Source organism: Humulus lupulus, chromosome 2 (assembly GCF_963169125.1).
Source record: "Humulus lupulus chromosome 2, drHumLupu1.1, whole genome shotgun sequence".
NCBI lineage: Eukaryota > Viridiplantae > Streptophyta > Magnoliopsida > Rosales > Cannabaceae > Humulus > Humulus lupulus.
Genome location: NC_084794.1, coordinates 50,927,234 through 50,938,693, shown reverse-complemented (window position 1 = coordinate 50,938,693; position 11,460 = coordinate 50,927,234). Strand labels below are relative to the sequence as shown.

General features: G+C 33.5%; 1 long non-coding RNA gene across 1 annotated transcript; it reads right to left on the bottom strand.

The window, feature by feature from the left end:
- Nucleotides 1-9,686: 9,686 nt before the first annotated feature.
- On the bottom strand, nt 9,687-10,722 carry LOC133816021 (uncharacterized). Its single transcript, XR_009884965.1, has 2 exons — nt 10,621-10,722; nt 9,687-10,172 (listed from the first exon to the last, which is right to left on the bottom strand). It is a non-coding gene; the product is annotated as an uncharacterized LOC133816021 (long non-coding RNA).
- Between the last annotated feature and the right edge of the window lie 738 nt (nt 10,723-11,460).

The window sequence follows — 11,460 nt, the reverse complement described above, 5'->3', positions numbered from 1 at the left end:
AGCGACTTCACTATGTCTAACGGTGGATCGCTGCGATATAAGGATAGTTACTGTGTGCCTAACAATGATGACATTAAGGAAAGTATTATGAAGGATGTGCATACAACACCGTATTCCTTACATCCAGGGTCGACAAAGATGTATCAAGACCTTAAGGCATTGTATTGGTGGCTTGGAATGAAGAAGGACATTACTGAGTTTGTTGCCAGATGTTTGACATGTCAGCAAGTCAAAGCAGAGCACCAAAGACCAGCAGGGCTACTACAACCGCTTTATGTTCCTAAATGGAAATGGGAAGACATTGTGATGGATTTTGTGGTAGGGTTGCCTAGGACCACAAAACAACATGATTATGCTTGGGTAATATTGGATAGGCTCACTAAGTCCGCCGATTTTCTACCAGTTAAGACCACCTACTCAGTGGACCAGTATGCAAAGTTGTATGTGAGCGAGATAGTTAGACTTCATGGGGTTCCAAAGCCGAGTATTTGTGATCGAGGGTCAGTATTCACATCGAACTTTTGGAAGGGATTACAGAAAGCCATGGGTACAAGGTTAAAGTTCAGTGCCGCTTTTCATCCTTAGACTGATGGGCAGTCTGAAAGGACTATACAGATTCTAGAGGACATGTTGAGCTATTGTGCATTGGCCTTTTCAGAATCTTGGAGTCGAGACCTACCCCTAATGGAGTTCTCCTATAACAATAGCTATCAGTCCACTATTGGGATGGCTCCCTATGAGATGCTTATGGGCGCAAGTGTAGTTCTCCCTTGCACTGGGATGATGTGGGGAAGAAGTAAATATTAGACCTCGAGGCAGTTGGGGAAGCCAATGAGGCGATCGAGAAAATTCGCCAAAGGATGCTTACTGGACAAAGTAGGAAAAAGAGTTACGCAAACCTTAAGAAAAGGGACATCGAGTTTGTGTTCTTAAGAGTCTCGTCGATGAAATGTGTTATGCGTTTTGGGAAGGAAGGGAAGTTAAGCTTGAGAATTATAGGTCCATTTGAGATTTTGGACAGAGTAGGGCAAGTTGCGTGCCATTTAGCATTGCCCCCATCATTAGCTGAAACGCATAAGGTCTTTCACATCTCGATGTTGCGTAAGTACGTGTCACATCCTTCTCATGTTTGAGTTATGAGCCGTTACAGTTGAAGTAGGACCTGAGTTACGATGAACAGCCAGAGTGTATCATCGAAAAGGGAATTAGCCAATACGTGTCAGATCCTTCTCATGTCCAAAAGGATTCCATTAGTTAAGGTCATGTGGAAGAATAGCACGAAAAGAGAAGCAACATGGGAGCTGAAGGAAGACATGAGAGAAAGATACCCTGGTTATTTGGTAAGAAAGAATTTCGGGACGAAATTCCTTTTAAGGAGGGTATATTGTAGCGCATCAAATATTTTTCTTAGATTAATTAATTTTGTGCTTTGTTTTATTAATAATTGTTAAGTGTTAGAAATTATTTTAATTGTTTGAATTGTTTGGTAGAAATTATGTGAATTTAATTGTTAGTTGTTTTATTTATTTATTAATTTAATTTGTTAGTAAAATGAGTTTCGGTTGAATGCACCAAGGTGCATGGTAAGTAGTGATGTACTTTATTAATTAGGTGTGTGCATGTGCATGGATTGCATGGAGAGCATGCAATAGTATTTTCTACACTTAATTTCCTTTTATTTTATTTATTAAAGAAATTAAAGAATTAAAAGGAAAATAAAAAGAAGAGGAAATAAGGTGATAGGCGTGTGGACTATGGTGGGAAAGCAATGGTCTTCTTTTCCTTTCTAGTTTGTATTTAAATAAATTATTAAGGGATATTAGTTAAATTGGGTAAGGAAAATCACCAATTATTCAAGAGAGCATTATTGGTTAATTTTCTTGACTTGGTGAATAAATAAATTGTAAAAAAAAAGGAGAGAGGGAATGAGTGTGAACGACAACTACAAGAAAAGAGAAAGAAATTTGTTTTGTTTTTATTTTTATTTTTATTTATATTTATTTCTCTTGAGTTGGGTCACTGCTTTAATTCCTTGGGAAGGAGACTTGATTAGTTTCTCTTTCCATTAGCTTTGGTTGATGCACCTTTAGGGAAATAAGAGGGTGAGCAATGGAGATTGGGAGTTCATTATGGCTAGCGTGCAAGAAGAGAGAGAGAACTAGAGAGAGAAAGAAAGAAAAAAAGAAAAAGAGAGAGAGAGAGAGAGAGAGCGTGAAGAAGAAGAAGAAGAAGAAGAAGAAGAAAGGAAGGGTGATTCTAATCTAGGTTTGTATTTTGTTTTTCCATAGTGATTGATTCTCTAGTTCATCTCCTCACCTTCTTGAATTCTAAGCCTTCACGTTGATGTTTTTTGTTTCTTTCTTGTTGGGGGTTTCGAAACCCTAGGGTTTGAACAAGGTGGTGGCTATTGTTTGGGTACTTGCGTGCTATCAAGAGAGGTATTGGATTTCTCCCTCAACCTATGGTTGTTTTTTATTTCTTGGTCAGGTTATGGTTTGAATGTGGGTTGGTGATTGGCAATAATATTTTGTTTTGTTTTGCTTTGCTTTGATTTGATGGTTGTTTGTTAATTTTTGAAATGTGTGCGTGTTTGTTTCCCATGTAGTTATGTTTTATCAAATCCATGGAAAACATGATAATGATTTTGATTATGGGTTTGGAGGGTTGATTTTTGTCAGATGCCTATGGGGTTTCGACCTAGGGTGATTAAAAAGGATTGTCTGCATAGTTAATTTTATTATTTATTCTTTTGAATTCATCTTGATACTAGTAGTATGATCCTTGTGAGGATCCTATGTTCATGTTACCATAGTATTTTGATTTTATGATCTTTTGGAAAATATGCAAAGATAATGATGGATGCATGATATGGTTTAAGTGTTGGATTTTTTGATTGAGGGCTATGAAGGTTTCGGCCTAGGGGTGGTGTTCAAAGTATGCTTGATTTCATTTTTATGTTGTAATGTCAATTGTAATCTTAGAAACATGATAGGCTGTTTGTAAGATTTTAAATGGGTATAATCTAGTTTTGTTTTTTGGAATACTTGAATGGTAGAAACATGTTGGGTGTTATATTTAAAACATGATTAAAAGTAGTTTTTCTTTTATTTATGCTTGCTACTTTTTCTTTTATAATTGTGATGATAATGGTAGATTAATGTTTTGAAATGCATATATGATTATTCAAAATGGTATTTTATTTTAAGTAAATAAAAGGGCATATTTTTTTTCACATGTTAATGGTGCTTTTGTCAAATTAATACATGCATATTTTTTGTATATTTTATGAAAGAAAATATATTTTTAATCCAAGTTTGTATTTTTGATTGAATAAATAATTGCTAGAATTTTAGGTTAATATTAAGAAAAGTCTTTTAAATGAGATAAATAAAACTAGTGCATCAAATAAGTTAAACCCTAATCTATGTATATGATGAATTTGGTATTCTCAAAATGTAAACATGTGTTTTTCACACTATTATTTATGTGCGGTTTTTTATTTAAAATGTGGAAAAAAATTATTGTTCAAACCCATTTGATATTTTTAAACAAATTTTTAGTTGCTGAAACTTTAGGTTATTAAGATAAAATGATTATTTTATTTAAGATGAATAAGTCCTACACCCAATAAATTAAGTCTTAAATAATATATATGAAAATTTAATTTTTCCACACTTTTTTATGAATTTTCACATTTAAAAACATGCAGTTTTTTAAGAGTTTAGTAAAATTATTTTATAAAGGAAAGAAGAAACTTATTTTGTTATTCGAAATAAGCTACAAATTTTGTCACATTTTTTTATGCTATTTAAATAATAAATAGAATTATTATTTCATGAGAAATTATAAAAGGCTTAAAGGATTATTTTATAAAGAAAATATGTTGCATTAAAATCTGTAGAACAAATTTTGGGATTTAAGGAAATATTAATGGAGATAAAGAATGATGCTGAATTTTGTTTGAAAAGACAAGAAATAAGTATATAAGAATTATCGTTTTAAAACGTTAAATTTTAATAACGCTCCCACGTATGCATGTTGCATGAAAATGCATTTTTACGTTCAAATATTTGTCTATTGTTCAAATACATGACTTTTACTTTGTAACCACGAAGGGTTAATAGGTAGAATTAGTATTATTCTTTTATGATTTTATGTGGAAATATTGTATGTTTGCAATTATATTGTAAATTGTGCCACGTGTTCATAGCCCATGCACAGGTAGAGTATGTATGTTAGGTATGAGTTGTCTTACGTGATTCTAAGAGACAAACGTTTGGTTATGATTTATTCGCTCGTTGTGATGTATTCTCATTTTTGCTTTGCTTGGACCTGAGGTAAGGAAGTTAGAAAAAATTTCTATTTTTATGCTAGGAAATGGTCAGACTTGTATGTTATAAGAAATAATGTGCTATGTAATTGATGATGCTATGATTTGATGATAAACCAAGTGATGTGGAAAAGTATAATTCTATCTTCATATGTTGTGACAAGTATGATGCAACATGTATTTTCTTTGTTTTTATGTGACTGGATTACATGTGCCTGTATGGTGAATGAAAAGAGAAGTTTGCTAGCATGCTGAATGCATTGCAAGAAACGGGTTACTAAGGATATGGTGTAACTCAACGGGCGAACGCGCCGAGGTTATTTAAGGACCTGAGATCTTCTTTACCTTATAGAGGAGGTTTTACAGGCCCAGTTATACAAGATGTGACATGGACAATATAGGTTTCATGATCACAAAGAGTATGCTTATGTTGAATGAATGTGACGTATGACTATGTTTCATTTATGATTATGAGTATGTTGATATTATGGATTGTCCTGTTATATTGTACATGTCTTTCTAGTCTTTTCTTTGATTTTGTTGTACTTTTTTACTAGGCTTTTAGCTCACCCCCTTACTTTCCCCCTTTTAGGTAAACAATATGGCTTCTCTCTGGCACGCGCTGTGATGTGGGGAGTTTCGACGTCTGAGTGTGTATGGCTTGGAGGTTTCCTATGAATGAATAAATGATCAATATAAGTGTTGAGTTTGAAAGAAATTATGTTTTGGACTTTATTTTTAAATATGACAGTGGGACTTAAACTTTTATTTTCTTTAAACATTACATATGAATATCATCCTCAGACTGATGGCCAGTCTGAGAGGACTATCCAGATATTGGAGGACATGCCAAAAGCATGTGTATTGGACTTTGAAGGGTCCTAGATTAAATATTTTCCTCTAATAGAGTTTACTTATAATAACAGCTTCTAGTCAACTATTGGAGTGGCACCTTATGAGATGTTGTATGGTAGGAAATGTAGATCGCCCATTCACTGGGATGAGATAGGTGAGAGGAAATATTTGGGTCCTGAGGCAGTTCAAAGGACCACAGAGCTATTGAAAAGATTAGAGCTCAGATGCTCGCATCTCATAGTAGACAAAAAATTTATTCAGACCCAAAGCGGAGGAACGTGAAGTTCCAAGTGGGAGACTATGTCTTCATTATGGTTTCACCTCTAAGAGTGGTGAAGAGATTTGGAAAGAAGGATAAGTTGAGCCCTAGGTTTGTTGGACCATTTGAGATCCTGGAGATGATCGGTTAGGTGGCCTATAGGTTGGCCTTATCCCCAGCACTGTCTAGTGTGCACAACACATTTCATATTTCCATGTTGAGGAAGTATGTATCAGATGAGACTCGTGTGTTGAGTTACAAGGATTTGAAATTGGAGACAGATTCATCCTATGAGGAGCAGCCAGTGCAGATTTTAGACAGGAAGGACATGGTCCTGAGGAACAAGACTATACCTTTGGTTAAGGTATTATGGAGGAACAACAAGGTCGAGGAAGCGACCTGGGAGCTAGAGACAGATATGAGGGATTAGTATCCCGAGCTGTTCAAGTAAAAAATATCGAGGACGAAATTTCTGTAAGGAGGGAATAATTGTAACATCCCAAATTACCTAATAATGCTTAGGGTCTTGATTAGGGGGCCAGGAGGGCAAATTATAGAAATTTATTTGAATATATGTGATTTAATTATGAAATATGTGTTTATGTGATATATATGTGTATCATTATATGATTACGTGAGTTATATTATAATATGACTAGATATGCATGTTTAGGTGTATTAAATATGCATGTGGACCCGTTTCTTATTAAAATGACAATTTTCATAATTTGGCACCGTTGCGTGTATATTTGGAATATATGTGCATATATGTGATATATGTGTGAGACCACATTATTATGTGGATATATTTGGGTTACTCGGCATGAGGCAACCCTAGGGAGCAAGTTAGGGGGAAAGTCACAATAGGACCAAATACCTGACTCGGGGTGAGTCAAGGGGTATTTTGGGTATTTAGTACATTACTGGAATATCAGATAATGAGAATAAATATTTAAGGATATTTTCAGAGGTAGTGAGACTAGAAGGGAATTACATAGATTTTGACTATTTTACCCTCGAGGACGTTTTTGGTACCCCAAGCCTCGAGATTTGCTTAAGGTTACTTGAACCCTACGTAAGCCACACAAACACAGAAACATACAAACACTCAGAACCAAACTCTCTCACCTGTGTACACTCCCCCTATCTCTCAAATCTTTGAGTTTCTTGTGATCCAAGGGGAATCGAAGCTAGCTTAGGCTCGGGATTGCTTGGGGAAAAGCTTAGCATTGTTTTGGGCAACAGAGGTATCGATTTCTAGCCTTAATTCTCTGTGTTTTCTCTGGTTTTAGTTAAGTTTTACAGTTTTGAAAATTCAATCTGAATTTGGAGATTTGATGAGGTTTTGGCCATGTTTAAGCTTGGGTTTTGTTGGTATTAAAGTGTTGAGTTGATTGGAAAATTTGTTTTTGGGATTTGGCTATGTTTAGATAGGTTTTTGGTGAGATTTGGCTTGAAGAAATGAGGGGAAAAACTGGTTTTTCATGTCGAGTCGCGACCCTGTTCTTGAGGTGTCGCGACTCTCATGAACGATGGGAGAAGGTGGTGATGAATCCCATTTTGAGCCACGCCGCTTGTAGGGGCACACCGCAGTGCATGTGGTCTAGAGGAAAACCTTTGGGCTCTCTAACTTGAGGTGGATCGCAACTCTTTTGCCTTGGGGCACGGCGCTTGAAGGGATTTTAAGCCTCGGGAAGGTCTTGAGTGCGAGAACTCAAACCTAAGGGCTCGAGATCGATTCTAGTACCCGGTTTAGTAGAATTCGACGTCTCAGAGGCTAAGACTCGATCTGGAAGCCTTTATTTTCTCATTATTGATTAGATTCTATATTATGGTTATGTCTAGGTTACTGCTAGGGGCTCAGAACCATGATCCTCCTCGAGGGTTGTTCTTATTATACATTGCACTCGGACATCAGGTAAGAAAACTACACATAATACGTGTTAAACGTGATTACCGCGTTATTAGGGCTCAACCCTTTAAGGAACGTGGTTATTACTGTGTTTGTATTTAATTGGCTGAGATATATGATTGATATGTATGCATACTTGTATTATTTCAAGTATGCTTGTTTGTATCTGATTATCTGTCTATATGGCTATGTAAATATCTGGTTAAGGCATTGTCTTATTAGTCAAGGATGGCAATAGTGCGTTGTGCGCTGCTCGAAAGGCTTAGGCCTAATCGGGGACGTACTATTACATTGATGGAATCTATGGTCGCTTGGAAAAGAACAAAGCACTTGGCTAGCTCTATGGCTAGATACTTAAAGATAGGGCTAATGGCCCCGAGTGACTCTATGGTCCCTTAGCTAGGGCCTTGGGCCCCCAGGTTGACTCTATGGTCACCTATTCAAAGTAGCGGGCTTTAGAATGATCCTATAATCATTTATTTGTAATTGTATGCATGCATGAGTAGGTTATTACTGCTGAGCATGCTAGATATGCATATGCAATATGTATTTACTATTCATGCATACTTGTTTATAGTTTCTTGCTCTGCCTTGGCTCACGGGTGCTATGTGGTGCAGGTAAGGGGAAAGGAAAGCTAGACCAGCCATGAGTTGGAGAGCTTCAGTGACGGCGTGTACATATGCGACTACTCGACCACCACGACCGGGGTTATCTTGGAGAAACTAGGGTTGTATCCCTTATTTTGTCGCTTAGGTCGGCTGGTTGTAACTTTTGAGCTGTATTAGCCTTTTAAACGTTATTTTGGGATCCCATGTATGATTGTAAATATTTTAATGAAATGGTTACTCTTTTTTAATTAAATTTTTTAACGCTAACCCTTGTCATTAACCTTAGTTACACGTTTATAACCAAAGGACATGATTATGTTCCAGCAAAACTAATTACTAGGTTAGGGGAACAATGGGGTCCAAATGGTATAATGTAAACTTTAAATCAAAGATCACGCCTGAAACAAATAAACAAGAAAAGCCTTGTCGACTGTCGGAGATCGAACTCATCAAAAAGCCTCGTCGATTGCCGGAGAACACACTCGCCTGAATGCCCCATCAATTGCTGGAGAACAAACTCACCAAAACCCTCATTGACTTGCCGAAGAACAAAATCGTTGAAAATCTCCATCCATCATTGGAGACCGAAATCATTGAAAAGCATCGTAATCTGCTTAGGACCGCCATTAATTTTAGGAAATCGATCAGAAGATGAGAGAAATTAATAAGTGAATCAAATCTCTTTTAGGGTACATATTATACTCCAATATAACATACCTCGTTAAGAAAAATAAATGGTAAAATTATTTATATTTTTATTATTAATAATAATAAATAAATAAATTATATAAAATAAACAATAGTAGCTTTTTTGAAATGTCATTAAAATGTATTTTTAGTGATATTTTTAAAATGCCTTTAAAAATAATCTCTAAAAATGTTACTAAATATATAAAAGTTTGAAATTGTAATACATTTAATTACATTTTTGTCTAATTGCCACTAAAATATTGTTTTGGTAACATTTTTGAGCAAATATCACTAAATAAAATGTTACTGATTCCTATTTTTGGTGTAGTGGCATGCGCGTTAAGTAGATTTTTTCAATATTTTATTAATTTTTCATTTTTTTATTAGTTGACTACATATATAAAATTAGTAACAAGTTTATTTTCAGTAAACTATTATCCTAACATTTTTCACAATGTGAAATAGCTGTTCATATATAAATATATATATATATATAAATATCAATTAAAAATTTACATAAACATATGTATGATTTCAGAAGAGGAAGCATATATAATTTAGATAGAATAAATAGCATTTGTGTCCCTTTGAATTTTTGACACTACAAGATTGTACCCTCTAAAATATATGATCTATTAAAATTTTCCCATAAACTATTCATACTATCATATTGTGCCCCTTATTACGATTTACATAAAATAATTAGTATTTTTTCCCTCCTTTCAAACTTTGACAACTACCAAATTATACCACATTTAATTATAAAAATTTAAAAATATATTTTTCTATTAGTTCTTAAAAAATTTAAGAATTTTTTAAAAAAAAAAGTTCAATAAAAGACTAAAATTATTTAAAATTTATTTAAGTTTAAAAATATTTTTTTAAAAAAAAGATTAAATTGTTACAATTAAAAAAATCATATTTCCTTCTACTTTATGCAAATCATAATAGTATTAATATTTTATGGGAAAATTTTAACTAATTATATATTTTAGGAGAAACAGTCTATTAGTGTCAAAAAGAATTCAGGGACAAAAATGTTATTTATATTGATTAAGATTTATTGCAAGAGTACGTACACTACTCGATCTTGCAAAACCAGTCTGCAGGCTTTCTATACATGAAATAGTATTAGTACGTACTATATAATATATTGTTCATATCTCCCTTTTATTGGTTTTACATGATGAGGATATATTTATATAAAATACATAACACTAACACAGCTGATGACGATGAGTAAGCTTTGGCAGCACTTAGAGAATTATTATTAATTCCATGTACGTGAAGAGATGATTTAAGTGGATCGATCTGATCTGATCAGATCGATCTAATCATTCAATGGCCTCCAGGTGGGCAGTTGCCGCGGTTATAGGAATCACAGGGCGGGGCTTTTGGTGGTACTCTTACGCATGAGGAATAGGGTTTTCCGCGGCCACAATTAAATTTTGGATTTCTAGGATCGAAAGGGTTGAATGGCGTTGATGCTCCGATCACTCGCTTATAAATAGGAGCACCTGTATCATCATTAATAATATATATTACAAATCTACCACGACGTATATATTAATTATATTTAGAGCTGATGAGTTTTCTATTGTACTTAAATATTTAATTTTTTTTATAAATACTTAATGTTTATTTTTTTATTACAATTATTATTTTTTTTTGTTAATAGAAAAATACAAATTTTTTTAATTAAGGATATTGACGGTATTAATATATAAGTTTATGTAATTGTTGCACTTAAATACTTAATTTTTAATATTTGAAACATAAATAATAAATATAATTTAAATACAAGTAATTCATAATATTTATAATTTAAAATATTATCAGTTTTTTAGTACATATATATAAACAATTTAAAATTAAGATGTATATACTCAATAAATAATACAATATTATTTATTAAAAAAAATCAACGTAATAACTAAGTAATGAGAAGGGAAAGCATTTTCTTACCTTCTTTTAATTCTCGAGCAAGGACTAATGACGATGAGAAGAAGAGAATGGTAGACAACATAATTGTAATTAGTATAAGAGAAGACTTCATCTTGTTTTTGGATATTTTGGCTTCTGCATGCATCTTCCTCCTTTTTATAGCCGAACAATAATAGGCTAGGTGGCAAAACAGTAATTTTAGCTGAAGCAGAAGACTACAGTGGAAATAGTGGAATTAATCTCAGTTAACCAACGAAAACAAAAAGTAATAATATAATATAATATAATTAAAAAAACTTTCACGGTAGAAAAGCTGCTTTATAATTAAAATGCTCTTAATCATAACGTCCATTGAAAATAATCGGTCCATTATATTCTTGAAAATGATCACCCATGTTACTAAATAATGAAAATAATTGGAATTTCGTATTAGGATATTTTTGTTGAACTACACATGTACATCAAAATTATAATTAAAATCAAAATGCTACCCATTTTGTTTCAACTAATTAGATTATATATGACATTAACAATCGATCATAACTAAAACGATAATAAATTGAAAGAGGGCAATCAATGAAAGAAAAATATTTGGCCAGAAAAGTAAAATTTGAGAGTTAAGAACATGATCTGCCAGGATTTGAATTAAATAATGTACTCTTAATATTGGTAGTAATTGAGAGACATAAACAAATGAAAAGGCCGTGAATTATATGGTTCCCAAACAAAGTAGTGAACCCCTCATCTATCTATTTTCCGTGCGAAGTATTTGCCCTAACCTTTATTACACCCTCACCATACCAATAACTGATATTAAATATATTTGGAGATTTTTTATATTCATATGGCAGGTTTTTATTT